Source organism: Rousettus aegyptiacus, unplaced genomic scaffold, assembly GCF_014176215.1.
Source record: "Rousettus aegyptiacus isolate mRouAeg1 unplaced genomic scaffold, mRouAeg1.p scaffold_m13_p_1, whole genome shotgun sequence".
In the NCBI taxonomy this organism is placed as follows: Eukaryota; Metazoa; Chordata; class Mammalia; order Chiroptera; family Pteropodidae; genus Rousettus; species Rousettus aegyptiacus.
The window spans coordinates 100,114,554-100,130,205 of NW_023416284.1; positions in this window are offsets into that span (position 1 = coordinate 100,114,554).

Genomic DNA, 15,652 nt, shown 5'->3' on the forward strand with positions numbered 1-15,652 from the left:
AGAGGCTGAGCTCAAAGACTCTATTTGCCAGTCTCTCACAAAACTGCTGCCCCAGACTCATCACCCCTATTGATCAAATAAACTATTCAATCAATCCATTCATCTAGACATTTATTTGGCACCTGTGCCTTCACAGTAACTGTGCTTAGTTCCTTCCTCCTCCAACATCTCTCACATGCCGCCCCGCCCCCTCCGCAATGGCCCCCTTAAGAACATCCAGGTCTCAGCTATTTGAATTGGCACATCAAAGGCAGGTTGGCCCTGACCCCTCTTTAGGGGCTTTTTTTCCATAGATCAGCCAGAGAAGTATCAGCTCCTCCCTCTTTCTGACCATCCACCATCTCACCCATCACAGGGAAAGAGGTCTTCATTACCCAGATGCTTCTGGGCCTTTGTAGTCTGTTCTCTCTACCAGGACACTCTCAGCCCCGTTCTGTGCAAAGCCTCACGCCTCCCCTTCATCACAAAGGGGTTTCAAGCTCTTCTCCAGGAAGCCTCCTCTGAGAATGCCTGCCCCCCACTCAGCTTCTGTGCTCTATTTCTTAGTGTACTCAAGACATAGTCTGTACCCTGCAAACTGGGCCTCCTGTGGTCTGGGCTTCTCTCTTATCTTTGTGTCTCAGCTCAGGTGGCCAGATATCCAACTGTGTAAGATTAGGTTACCTAGGATGGGTATCTGTAGGATACTGCCGCTCAATTCTGAGTTTTTACCCCCCAAACCCATGCGGTGTGCTCATGGGAACTAGGCACTATGACAGGCACTGGGGGTTGCCCTGCCCTCAGAGTCCCCCCTCAGCCCACTGGGCTACAATGTCCTCCCCTGCCACACATCACATTTCTCATATCTCAAATCCTTAAATCCGAGCCTCCTCCAGTGGGGATGTATACTGTGCCCCCCAGGATTGGGATAGTCCCCTTGAGGGACAGACGCTGAGTGGAGGCTCTCTGGGAGACCATTATCTACCCTCAGCCACCGAGTACTAAATCCTGTCCGCCCCCCCCCCCCACCCCACCTCCTGCTCAAGCAGGCCCTCTGTTGTTTATTGTTCAAGTACAGACCTCAGGGGTCCGGGCGTTTCCCACACCCAGGACTGAGCTGTCCCGTCCCCAGCTTTCCAAGAACAGGTTCTATTGAGTGCACACAGTTGTGAAATGATCCTGCTGGGCCCTCCAAGAGATGAGGCCATTTGTGGGCTGAGTGGGCTGCTGCTGGCTGCCAAGGGTCAGGCAGGGGACTTGTATGTGCCAGGAGCCAGGACTCCGGCTGCAGCCTCAGGGAGCAGTTCCGCCCTCCTGCTTTCCTCCCCACTAGGGCTTCTCCAGTGGAGAAGACGCAAGGAGGAAAATAGACCTTTCAAGCTGGGGGGCAAGACCGCTATGTAATCTGTGGACCCAGCGTGAAATGAAAATGCAGATTCCTTATTCGACAGCAGAGCATTAGGTTGAGCATGGGGGCCTGTCACTCACCCTGCCAGAGGGACCCTATGAGTCCTGTGGCCAAACTCCATGTTGTATGGAGGAGGGGTCTGTGACCTGAGAGGGGCAGGGCCCCGGAATGGAGCCTGGGACTCCTCCTTCCTATTCAGTGCTTATTCCCAGCCCCACTGCCCTAGGAAGGCCTTCTTTATGTCCTGGGCTTTCTCACTCACCTGTCCTCTTTGCACACTTCTGAGTCTCCAGAAAGTTTCTCTGTCTCCCAAGCTCTTCTCTTCCAGAAAGCCTTCCTTGCCTGTTTAGACTTAAACCGCTGATTATCCCTGTGCTTTTTACCCCTTCTAGGCTCACTCACATAGCTCTGCCATTGAACTTCTGAGTCTTTGTTTATTTATATATTAGTATATGTTAATGAGAGGGAACAGGCTCCTTTCCTTGTCCTCTGGTCTTTGGGGGTCTTCCTCTCAGACTAGTGGCTCCCTGAGGACAGGGCAGGCCCTCTCTACAGACTGTGGGTTCCCTGGGATTAGAAGTCTTTCTTGGGGCCTCCCCCCTAGGCCTGCCTGAGCACACTGGAGGCTCTTCCAACAATGTTACACTAAAGGGGTGACTATACCCCTGTGTGGCGCCCAGTTGGCTGTGTGTGTTGGAGTGGGAGCTGTTCCTGGTTCCCCCGTTACCTTTGTTCTCCTTTCTTGACCAGTGGCAGCACATTCTGTGTGTAAAGCTGGTGGGGAGAGATGGAGCCAGGGTGAGAGAGGGAAATAGGGGCAGTAGGAGGCAGTGCGGCCTCTGCACCCCTCCTCCCAGCAGGGCCCCAGTGGAAAGCGGGCAGTATGACCTCCCCTCTGTATGGCCTCCCCTGGGGTGTGAGGGAGGAGGGCTGGTCTTGAGTTGGGGTCAGGGTGGGGAGAGCAGCCACTCAGCTGAGGACGGTCACTCAGAGGCAGAGTTTGAGGCATTTGGGCTGGCAGAGGAGAAAGGAGGGAATGCGAGGAATATCCTGACTCAGCAGTCACCCCCCCCCCCACCCCCTTAGCTTGAGAGGCGTTGGGGGAGGACTGATTGCTGAGAACATACAGATGGTGGAGGCCTGTCCCTCCCTCTTCCTCTCTCCATTCTGAATCCCCCTGGACTGTATTTGGGGAGGAGGCTGGGGACAGATAGACGTCAGAAACATTGGAGCCTCTCAAAGATACTGGGGAGGCAAAGAAAGAAGCTGAGGGAGGGGAAATGGGGGCACTTGCGACATTGTCATAGATAAGAATTTCAGTGACATGCAAAAGAATGCCCCAAACATGAAGAGGATTATTCTTTTGTGGGGACAAGCTGGGGGACAGTATGAGGGAAAGGCTTGGCTAGGGAGTAATGCAGAAGAGGTCGAGGGGTCTTCAGAGTGAGCAAACAGTGGCCTGAACCCCCAGCCCAGCTGAGTGGGAGGTAGATGGGAGCCAGCTTTAGCGAAATCTAGAGCCCTTTCCCACAACTTGATTAGAAGCTTTGTTAAGGCAGGGACCAACTCATAACATCTCTTAATTATCTGACAACCCCTCCACAGAGCTGGGTGCATAGTAGGCATTCTGCCCAAGCTTGATTTTGAGTGTGCTTAAATTATTTTTAAAGCGGTCCTGCAATATCATATACCCCGAATTAAACTCACACCCATAATCCCGGCTATTTACATTTCTCCTTGTACCTTCCACCGTCTTTATAGGTATACACTTATGTAAGTCCAACTTATGTAAACTCAGCATGAGTCAAGCTTTTCCTTGGCAAGAGAGAGCTGCCTGACGAGTGTAAACGGGTCTGGCAAAAGTTCCGAAGTAACCCTTTTTCACCAGCAAGGAGGACGGGTGGCACCCTCGCGAGGTGGATTTCTCTCCTCTCTCCTGTGTTTACACTGCTGTCAAACAGATCCTTGTTTTGTTTATCTCCAGATATGAAAGAGTTCTAACTTATGTAAAAGTGGATTTACATAATATTTTCCAGAACGGAATACTAACCTGATTTGACAAGCTATGACAATGGTTGGTTATCATCATGTACAGGTACCCAACCATTTTGAGCTGGGAAACCCTATTTTAACACTAAAAAACTTCAAAATGTTACATAACTCCAAAGGACAGTTGTATGACATGTATTCATGATCTGAGAAACTCCGTGAAGGTACCAGCGTGGTGAAATTAGGAACACACTCATCCCTCTATATCCACAAGTTCTGCATCCTTGGATCCACCCAACCGCAGATGGAAAATAAGTTACATAGTTGCTGACAAGTACTATGTAGTTAGGCCTATGGTGGTTGCATCTGTATTGAACATGTACAGACTTTTTTTTTCTTGTCATTATTCCCTAAAGAATATAGTATAAAAATTATTCACATAGCATTTACATTGTGTTAGGTATTATAAGTAATCTAGAGATAATTTAAAGTATATGGGAGGATGCGTGTATATTCTATGCAAATACTACACCATTTTGTATAAGGGACTTGAGCATCTTGGATTTCGGTATCCAAGGGGGAGGGGAGTCCTGGAACCAATCGCCCTGCAGATATCAAAGGCTGTAATTTAAAATAAAATTTCATATCATTAAGCTCTCTAGTATCTACATAAGTTTGAAAGAACAATAACAAATGTATACAGAAATAATATTCACTCAACTATTGAGCAAAGATGTTCATGACAGTATTATCATTTAAAGTGAAAGGACTAGATACCCTTGGGAGGAACCATCCGTAATTTGGGTACGTGATGTCACCATTTAACTGTACGGTGAGTCTGTAGGGGAAAGTTCACGTGAAAAATGGGAAGGCAAGACATTAAAACACGGTATTTTGCTTGTGAAAATTCAGTGGTCCTTGGGGGAGGAGAGGGAAGGTGGGTGGCAGGGAGAAGCTGCGCAGATGGTTGGTCTCAAATCTGTGGGTGCTGGGAAGTCCCTTCTGAGGGCAATTAAGTTAGTGTTCGGCTTTGAGTTCTGGGTGGCAGTGGGGAGAGGAGGCAGGCAAGGCCCAGATCACGCAGACGCCTGCGGGCGATGCTAAGCAGAGGCTTCGTATCCCCAGAGAGGAGACTGCCTCTCTGGGTACGGTATAAAAGACAACTGGGAAGTTCTTCCTTGCGCTAACTGAGATCCTTCTTGCCGTGGTTTCTCTTCTTTGTTCCTCTTCATTTTATATAATTGCTCAATGTGCCAGGCAGCTGAGTGTAGGTCTTCAATCTGCAGTTCCAGGGACCCTGTTTCTCAAACTCCACATCTTGGCTTGAGGTTTGACAAGTCCCAGAAGAGCGATGGGGATTATGAAGCAGGACATATAAAGTGATTAAGGCTGTCCAGAAAACCAGCGCAGGAGCAGAGAAGCTGCAGCCAACTCCCACCTCCCCTCCCTCCTGCCTTCGCCCTTAAGCGGCTGGGAGCAGTCAGCCCAGGCGTTCTGAGTCTTCACAGCATCTTCAGCTGAGTGCTTCTCCAACCAAGAGCAACGTGCTGAGGGAGCACTTGTAAGCCATGGGGGCAGGGGTGGGGGCAGGGGTCAGAGTGCTTTTTAATTTCTTGTTAGCGAGGACAGCTGTAGAACTCAAGCAATTAAGGAGGAAGACTCCCCCAGGATGCCAGAGGGCCAGTCCCCCGACCTAGCTGCGCAATCTTCCTCCCTTCCTCCTATTCCATTCCCCAGACACACACACACACACACACACACACACACACACACACACACACACACACACACACACACACACACACACGCTTTCCCCTCTGGGCCCAGGAAGTTGGGGGCTACAATTATAGGGAAGAAAGGGTTGCATAGGGATCCCTTCCTCTGGGCTTCATTTAAGGGGAACAGGACAGAGAGAGGCTACCGAATCTAGATGTCTTCTTCATCATCGGCTCCTGGAGGTAGGCTGGACTTTTTGAAAGCAAATCCATTCTCTTTGGAGTTGGTATTGAGGATGAGGGCACATAAATGACCAAGGTCATAGCAGCCTTCCCCCTAACCCAGCCTGAACTTTGAGGATGCAGGAGAAGGATTTCAGCTGGGAAGGACAGGGAGGAGCTTTTCTTTTATTCTAAGATCTACAGGGCATTCTACATCTTACAAATTTCCTTTCCATCATCTTGCTGGAGATTCCTTCTAGCAGCCTAGTCTGAATCTTGCCCATTTTGTGGATTCTTGTTCTATCCCCAGCTGTGGTGGGAGGGTACCCACGTTCATTCTTTTATTAGCATCATTTCTGCCATTTTTGGATGCAGGAGTAAAGTTTTAAATCCGTGTTCTACATCTCACTCCACCCACCAACTGATACTTGAAAACCTATCATTAACATTTGCTTCTTTAAGGCTGTCTGCTTGTTAAATTGAAAAATACCCCTGGAAGGGAACCCTTTTATCATGAACAAAAGATTGGAGAGCTGATATTGATAAAGAAGTAACTTGGGGTGGGGGCATGCTAGCCAGGATTTCTGGTATGGGGATGGGTTGGGGGAGCAATAGATTTATAGAGAAGAGTAGTACGCTCCAAAGCTTTCCCCTGCTTCTGATTAAGTCTTTAGAATGTGGGAGAACAACAACCCGGACTGGTCTTCTCTGCCTGAAAGAAAAGGAGGCCTCCACATTCTCAAGGTCATTAATTATCATCAATAGCCTCATACTAACGATGCTGCAAAGATGCTCAACACATGGCCCTTGCTGCCAAAATGCTTTCAGCCTGGTTTGGGGTGCCCAGCTCACCTGAGTGACCAACGAGGAACCTATGGAGGTTTTAGAGGAGGGGCTTACATGTGCCAAGTGTTATCTTATAGGGGTTAGCTAGGTAGCGGTGACCAAGGGAGATTTGAGGCAGGCAAGGGGGGATGGTGAAGCTCTTTGGGAGCCCATGCTTTTATGCAGGTAAGAGCTAAAGACGCCCCAGTTAGGCTGATGGTATGGGGAACACAAAGCCTGGGACTTATGGGGAGACATTTTGGAAAATGAATCTCCAGGAGGATGGGAGAGGGAGGAATTGAGTGTGAGTCTAAGGTTCAGAATTTGAGTACCTGGGCGATGGCAACGTTAGTGGCAGTGGAAGGGAAAATCTGGGGGAGCTGTGTTTGGATGGAAGGTGAGTTCTATTTCAATGTCAATATTGCATTTGAAGAGAAGCCATTACCCCTAGAAGAGGGCAGGACTGGGGGCAAGCCACATGCACACATAGCACAACTTTTTCTTAAAGAGCATACAGTCCTGCAAAGTGGTCGATACAAGAGGCTAGATAGCTTGACTTTGGTTAAAACATTTTATTCATTGTAGAATAGTTTCTGGGTGTCCATTAGGCATCTGGCACAGCCTTATGTAAGGATATGTGAACTTGGGTTTATGCCTTCAGGTTGCTTACTATCCAACTGGGGTGACATTAAAGCAAAACTTTGAAAAGGTTATATGTATCTATGACTTCCCATGGTACTGAGTATATTAGTTTTCTATTGCTGTATAATAAATGACCACAAACCTACACCTCAAGACATTTATTTATTAGCCCACAGTTCGGCGGGTCAGAAGTTTGGCATGGAGTGGCTGGGTTCTCTGCTTGGGGTATCAAAAGGCTAAGATCAAGGTGTTGGCTGGATCGGGTTTTTATCTGGAGGCTCTGAAGGAAAAATCCACTTCCAAACTCCTTCTTATTGTTGGCAGAATTCAGTTATTTGTGACTGTGGCCCTGAGATTCTGTTTCCCTGCTGACTGTCAGCCAGAGCTTCTCGCAGGTCCTAAAGGCTGCCTGTGCTCCTTGCCACACCGTCCCCTCCACAGTGAAGTCAGCAACTGCTCATTAACTCCTTCTCATGCTTTAAATCTCTGACTTCCTCTTCTTTGAACAACCAAAGAAAACTCTGATTTTTTTTCTTTTTTGGTAATTTTTTTGTTGTGCTAAAGTACACATATCATAGAATTGACCATCTTAACTATTTTAAGTGTACAGTTTAGCTGTATTAAATACATTCATAACATTGTACAACCATCATCACCACCTGTCTCTCGAACTCTTTCATCTTGAAAAACTGAAACTCAGTACCCATTAAACGATAACTCCCCATTTTTTCCTCCTCCCAGCTCCTGGTAACCACCTTTACACTTTCTGTCTTTATAATTTTGACTTGTCTAAGTACTTTATATAAATGGAATCATGCAGTATTTGTCTTTTTGTGATTGGCTTATTTCACTTAGCGTAATCTCCTCAAGATTTGTCCATATTGTAGCATATTGCAGAACTTCCTTCCTTTTTAAGGCTAAATGATATTCCGTTGTATAGATACACCACAGTTCGCTTATCCATTCATCCATCCATGGACATTCGGGTTATTCCATATTTCATCTGTTGACATGGGTATAGAAATGTCTCTTTGAGACCCTGCTTTCAATTCTTTCAGGGAAATGCTCAGAGGTGAAATTGCTGGATGTGATAATTCTATTTTTAATTTTTTGAGGAACTTTCATACTGTTTTCCACAGTGGCTATGCCATTTTACATTCCCACCAATATACAAAAGGGTTCCAGTTTTTCCATATCTTTGTCAACATTGTGTTTTTTGTTGTTGTTGTTAGTGGCCATCCTAACAGACATGAAGTGGTATCTTACTTCAATTTTGATTTGCATTTCCCTAATGATTAGTGATGTTAAGCACCTTTTCATATGCTTATTGGCATTTATAGATCTTCAGAAAAATGTCTCAAGTCTTTGCCCATTTTTAAATAATGTCGTTTGTTTTTCGTTTGTTGAGAAAACTCTACTTTTAAAGGGCTCATATGATTAGGACAGGCCCATTGGGATAATCTCCCACTTCCAGAGTTAACTGTGCCATATAATATAATCACAGGAGTGCAATCTACCATATTTACACTTCTGGGATTACAGGAGTCCCTCTTTATCCAAGGGAAATATGTTCAAAGACCCTCAGAGGATGCCTGAAACTGCAGATAGCACAGAACCCTATAAGTTCTGTGAACATGGTCTCTCTCTCTGTCTCGTAACTGATCTGATAACTGAGACAGCTACTAAGCGATTAACAGGAGGGTAGTATATATAGTACAGGTACTCCAGACAAAGGATGATTCACATCCTGGGTGAGCTAGAGCGGGACCGCACAAGATTTCATTAAGCTACTGAGAACACCATGCTATTTAAAACTGACAAATTGTTTATTTCTGGAATTTTCCATTTAATATTTTTGGATCTCAGTTGACTGCGGGTAGCTGGAACCATGGAAAGCAGAACCAGGGGGTAGGGAATCCTGGGAGGCCATCTTAGAAATCTCCCTACGACATCCAATTAAATGTGAAGTTTCTACAGTGGCCTATAAGACTTTACATGTTCTGACCCATAGCTACCTCTCTCCCCAGCTGTCTAGACATTCTTACTTTTCCTCAAAAAGTCAGGGAGGTTGTGCTTACTTCTTTTACAGCCTGGAGTGCTCTTCCCCAGACATGTTCATGGCCTTTTCCCTTATTTCCTCCAGAAATAGCCCTTTGCTAACCCCATCTAAAATAGAAATAGTCCCACCCAGCCTGCTCAGTCACTATCCCCTCTCCCTGTTTTATTTTTCCGTATAATATGCACTTGACAATATTATATGTGTATCTACTTATTTATTGCTTATGTTCTCTAAGTAGAAATAAGCTAAGCGAGAGAGCATTAACTTTGTTTTGTCCACTATTCTATTTCCAGTGTCTGACACATAGTAGGTGTTCAATAAATATTTGATGAATGAATTATTGAATGTTTTCATACCTACTGAGAGCTTTTGAAATGGAAAGGTTATTTTAGAGCACAAAATAGATAAAAATTTTTCTGTATTATTTTTATTTTACAGTATAAAATTTTTAATGAATTTAAGAAACTTTAGAACAAATTAAACACAAAGTAAGTGGAAGAAAGGAAGTAATAAGGATCAGAGAAATTAATAAAATAGAAAACAGAGAAACATTAAAGAAGACCAATGAAATCAAAAGTTGTTTTTTTAAGAAGATCCATAAAATTGATAAACCTCTAGCCAGACTGATCAGGAAAAAGAGAGAAGACACAATTACCAATATCAATAAGGAAAGTAGTGACTTCATTATAGATTATACGATATTAAATAGATAATAAAATATTATAAACAATTTTACTCTAATAATTTCCATAACTTAGATGAAATAAACAAATTCTTGAAAGACACAAACTACAGAAGTTTGCTCAAGAAGAAATAGGTAACCTGAATATATGTATATCAATTTTTAAAAAGTTGGATTTGTAGTTAAAAGCCTTTCCACAAAGAAAACTCCAGGCCCAGATGGATTTGCTGATGAAATTTGCCAAACATTTATGGAAGACTTAATACCAATTCTATACAAACTTTTCTTGAAAGTTATGGAGAAGAGAATACTTTTCAACTCATTCTATGAGGCCTACCTTTACTCTGATACCGAAACAAGGTTATAAGAAAACTATGACCAGTATCTCTCAAGAGTGTTGATGCAAAATTTCTCAACAAAGTTTTTATAAGTTGAATCAATCTCTCTCTCTCTTTCCTTCTCTGTTTCTATCTATCTATATGATAATACATCATGACCAAATTGAATTTATCCTAGGAATGTAAGGTTGATAACGTTAAAAAAACAGTCAATGTAATTCATCATACTACCAAATAATTTTTTAAAAGATCATCTTAATAGATGTAAAAAAGATTTGACAAAATCCAATATACATTCTTGCTAAGAGAATTGCAGCAAACCAGGAATAGTAAGGTACTTCCACAACCTGTTAATGAACCTCTACATAAAATCTTTGATGGTGAAAGACTGAACGTTTTTCTTTAAAACTAGGAAAAGACAAGGATGTCTAATCTAACTGTTTCTATTCAACCCTGTACTGAGGTTCTAATCAGTGCAATAAGGCAAGAAAAAGAAATACAAGGCATTAAAATGGGAATGGAAGATGTAAAACTGTCATTATTTGCTGATGACATGATCATCCATCTATGTAGAAAATCTAGTGGAATATAGTAGAATTAATAAATGGATTTAGCAAAATTTCAAGAAACAAGATAGATATATGAAAATCAAATGTATTCCTACGTATTGGTAGGGAACAGTTGAAAATTGAAATTTAAATGTAATTCTTTTTAAAATTATCATCCATTGCACTGAGCTCTAAGGAGTTTTTCAGTTCTAGGAAATTTTCTTAGATTATATCATTGATGATGTCTTTCCTTTAGTCTCTGTTTCTCCTACTATTTGGATGTTCTCCTATTATTTGGGTATTATTGCCTGGACTGAGCTTCTAATTTTATTGTATAGTCATTCATGTTTTTCCATCTTTTTGTTATTTTCTCTTTACTTTATTTCCTCATCTTTATCTTCCAAACTTCTACTAAAATTTTAATTTCTGCAAGTACATGTTTGATTTTTCAAGCCCTCTCTTCTGTTCTCTTTTAAGAAAATTTTATTCTCTTTACATTTCATTTTTTGCAATATTTTTCCTTGTCATTCTCAGGATATAACGATAATGTGTTGTTATTTTTAAGCTTTCTTCTTGCTAAGTAGTCTTGGCTTCCCCCAAATCACTTTTTGTTTTGTTTTGTTTTGATTTCTGTCTTTTGTGTTTGAAGTTTTCTTCAGATGTCTGACAATCCTTGGTTGTTCACTTATTTTTAAGTGTAGAGATCTGAAAAGCTGGTTGGAAGTTCTGTGTGTGTGTGTGTGTATGTGTGTGTGTGCACATACAATTTGTCATCTGTGAGCATCTAGGGTGATCTGACTGGGATATTTCATTGCGAAGCCTCTGATATTAGTATCTTTGGGTCTTCCTTTCCTTTCCGGTTGGTCAGATTCCACAAAGATGCATCTTCCATTTTCCAGCTTGGAGGACAAAGGCCAGTGTTCTGGGATTTCAGAGGATCCAGGTCTCAGCATCAACCATGTAAACATTTTCAATAAGATACTCTTTCCTTCAGCGTCCTGGGGTTTCTGTCAGAGACCCTCTGCTTCCCCCTCATTAGGAAACAAACCTCTAGCTTTTGCATGGCTATATGGGGTAGGAGAAGAATCCAAGGATTTGACTTTTTAAAACAATTTCCTACCAGTCTTCTTTATTTACTCAACTTCCTTCACCATCACTTCCAAAGGTAACTAGTGTCACCAACTCCTGAGCCTTTCGGGGACTCTGGGATATAGATTAGGTGGTTATGGCTTTCCCCGTTTCCTGTTCCATGTTCTTTACTGCTCTTCTACCTGCTTTCTAGCTCCCCATAGTGTGTTGCCATCATCTTTTCTCCCATTCTTCCTGCCCTTGTGGTTGTGTACCTTAAGAAACAAAATCAAAATGAAAAAAAAATTGAGAAAACCTTTAATTTTGTTTCAGAAAAGAGCAAAAGTGGATGCAGATGTTCAGATTAAAGTCCCTTAACCCATTATTAGAGTCTTTTATTATTACCAATTTCATGTATCATGGATGCTTTGCTCAGGAGCCAACTTATACATTTCAAAAGGACAGAAACTGTCTCTGGCTTACTGTGGTATTTCACCCCCCAGCATAGAGCCCGATATATAAGAAAGTATGAACAAATATTTACTAAATTTATAAGTCAACAAATGAACAAATGAACTGCCTTCAGAGCCTTTATTACATTAAAAAATTTCCTGGATACATACAGGTGGCTAAAAGAGATTGAAAAGATGCTGAATGTCAATAATCATCAGAGAAATGCATATTAACAGCACAATGAGATACCACCTCACACTTGTCAGAATGGCTGGTTTTATTATCATCAATAAAACAACAAACAACAAGCATTGGTGAGGATGTGGAGAAAAGGGAACCCTCATGCACTGTTGGTAGGATTGCGAATTGGTGCAGCAACCATGGAAAACAGTATGGAAGGTCCTCAAAGAATTAAAACCAGAACTATCATATGACTCAGCAATCCCACTTATGGAGGAATCCAAAATACTAATTTGAAAAGATATATGCATATCTATGTTCGATGCACCATTATTTACAATAGCCCAGATATGGAAGCAACCTAAGTGTCCATAGATAGCGGACTGAATAAAGAAGATGTGGTACATGTATACAATAAAATATTACTCAGCCATAAAAAAGAATGAAGTCTTACCATTTGCAAAAACATGGATGGACCTAGAGAGTATTATGCTAAGTGAAATAAGTCAGACAGAGAAAGACAAATATCATGTGATTTCACTGATATGTGGAATCTAAAAAACAAAATAAATGAATAAAAGAAACAGAAAGAAATTCATAGATGGAGAGAAAAAATTGATGGTCGCCAGATGGGAGGGGGATTAAGGGGATGGATGTAAAAGGTGAAGGGATTAAGAAGTTCAAATCGATAATTACAAAATGGTGACAGGGTTGTAAAGTACAGCATAGGGAATACAGTCAATAATATTGTAATATTTATATATGGTGCCAAGTGGGTACTAGACTTATTGGAGGATTACTTCATAAGTTATATAAATGTCTAACTGCTATGCTGTATACCTGAAACTAATATAATATCAAATTTCAACTGTAATTGAAAAATTTTTTTCTAAAAAGAAAAAGGAAAAAAAAATTACTCAATGATGTCAAGGCTTCATCTTTGGGAACTGAACAAACAATATGTGGAAAGAACCAAAATTGTTTAATGCCAAGACATGTGACTTGAAAGAATGAGTGAACTGAGCAGCTAATGACAACACCTTTTTTTTGTTATTTGTTTCCAAACAAGGTGTGGCATCAAATTTTGAGGTTGATTTCCTTGTTTGGTGTACAATAAAGTCTGAGGTCAATTCACAAAAAGAAGTTAAGTCCCAAAGTGTTTTGAGCAAACTTGGTTTCATTAGCCTGGGTGTGCAGGGCTCAGTTTTTGGATGTATAAGATTTCTCAGATAATTTGGAAGTGAACTGTATATGATTTGGAGCAAACCATTTAGGTTGTAGAAGGTTTTGTTTTCACTGTCAGAAAAAATAAAATTGAACTGGATGAGCTATAACTACTTTTTCAGCCATGGAGTCTGACTGATTCAAAGTCTTTGGGGGACAAGGTATGACTGCAGGGGCAAGAGAGCGCAGGAGTGATTCTAGAGGATATGCATCCTGATAGACCAGAGGGAAGGGGTGCTGGGAGTAGCAGCTTCCCAGGGACCTCTACCTGGCTTGAAATGACTATACCAACAACCCCAAACATTTATCATACGCCACTCCAGGACAGCACTGTGCTTTATACACATTGCTCTAATAGGTCCTTGCCATGGCCCTGTGGAGTCGGTAGTGTTTAACCCCACTTTTCAGGTAAGGAAACTGAGTCACAGGAGAGGAATATAGTATAGACATTCAAAGTTAGTTTGGCCACAGAATGGCAAAAGGAAGGCAGCAAAGGGGACCTGAAGGGAATACATTCCCCGCAGCCACATTCCCCGATCCACAGCTGGGGATCGATGAAGGTATGTGTGAAAACCAGTCACGAGTGGTTTTCTGGGGGTTACTCAATGTACTATTTGAAATAAGTTTCTTGACTGGACAGTTAAAATAGAGCGAGAATCAACTAGAACATTCTGGTGATTGAATAATCAATGCAAGTGGTTTTTCTGACTCACTCTGGAATGAATATTTTTTCAACCTCATTTGCTAAAAAATTTTCTAAAACCCTAGTGAGGCAAGACCACCCAGGTGCCTCTTTCTGCAACGACTAAGGCGCTCTGCCCTCACTCCAATGGACTCTGATTTGAAACTCTGAAAGCATTTGACTGAGGTTTTGATATCACCTTGCTCTGTTGTTCTTTCTTTTTTGAGTACAAAAAGGAAATTTTGGTTTCTGGTTCATTCTTTTACACAAACCAGAGTGCAGGCTTTGGAGCTAGCCAGCCAGTTTAAATCTCAGCTTTATTTTTTATTTGCTGTATAACCCTGGGTAAATTAATTAAAGTCTCCAAGATGTAGTTTTGCAATTATAATCTACATTAGCTGTCCCAAACCCTTCTGGCACCAGGGACTGGTGCTTCTATGAGAATCTAATGCCTGATGACCTGAGTAGGAACTGAGGTAGTGATACTAGTGCTGGGGAGCAGCTGCAAATACTGATGAAGCTTTGCTCTCGCCTACTGCTCATCTCCTCCTGTGTGGCATGGTTCTTCATCGGCTATGGACTGGTACCTGTCCTCGGCCTGGGGGTTGGGGACCCCTGATCTATGTCACAGGGTTACTGTGGAATTAATGGGATAATGTGAGGCGCACATAGGAATGCCATCAAAGGCAGTATCTACTATTATTATTGTCCTCATTTACAAGGAGTCTACATGTGGATATCTATACTTGTAGGTCTGTATTAGTCCTTAGTCTGGGATGGGGTGGGATAGGGATATAGCTCACTGAAAAATACAATCCCTCCTATGTAAGTGTGCTTGAAGATGCCTCTCTCTCTCTCCCTTCCTCCCACCGCACACACACACACACACACACACATTCACAAAGTTAAATACATTGAATAGCAATTTGAGGCTGGCATGTGAGAAGTAGAGACAGCTCATGCTGCTGGGTTTTGGGGAGACCACTGGGCAGAAGTGGTCCAGGAAGTCTTATTTTAAGGGGCTGAACTTTCATGGCTGGTGGGGCATAGACCAGGATAAAGAAATAAGCAATGTGTATGTTTGGGGCTATCAGAAGACTTGACTGGCTGGAGTGGGTTGCATGTGTAGGGAGGCAGTGGGCAATGAGGCTTCAAAGCAAGCTGGGGCCACACACAATAATAACATTACTAACAATGGAGATAGCAATCGCTATTTATTTAGCTTCTACTGTGGGCAGGCAGGTGTTCATGCTACACCTTCCCAAATATTATCTCGTATTATCCTCACTACAACCCCGTAATGTAGGTACTATTATCACAAGTTATCAGAGAAACTGAGGCTCAGAGAGGTTGGCTAACTTGCCCAAGGATACATAGCTAGAAATTGGCAGACCCATAATTTGGATACAAAAATACACACATAGACATTGACACAGACAGACACACCCGGGGACCCAGGCTCAGGAGATAGATATTTGTGCCCCTCCTCATCCTTTGTTCCCCTCCCCTTTAGCTGAGTTTGGGGCTAGTTCTTTTCTTTGAGGGGTCCAGTGTGACAAAGAGATGCCCCTGCTCGTCCAACCCACCTCTTCAAATATTCTTATGGCTTTAGTCACCAGGACAGGCAGCCCACAGGGC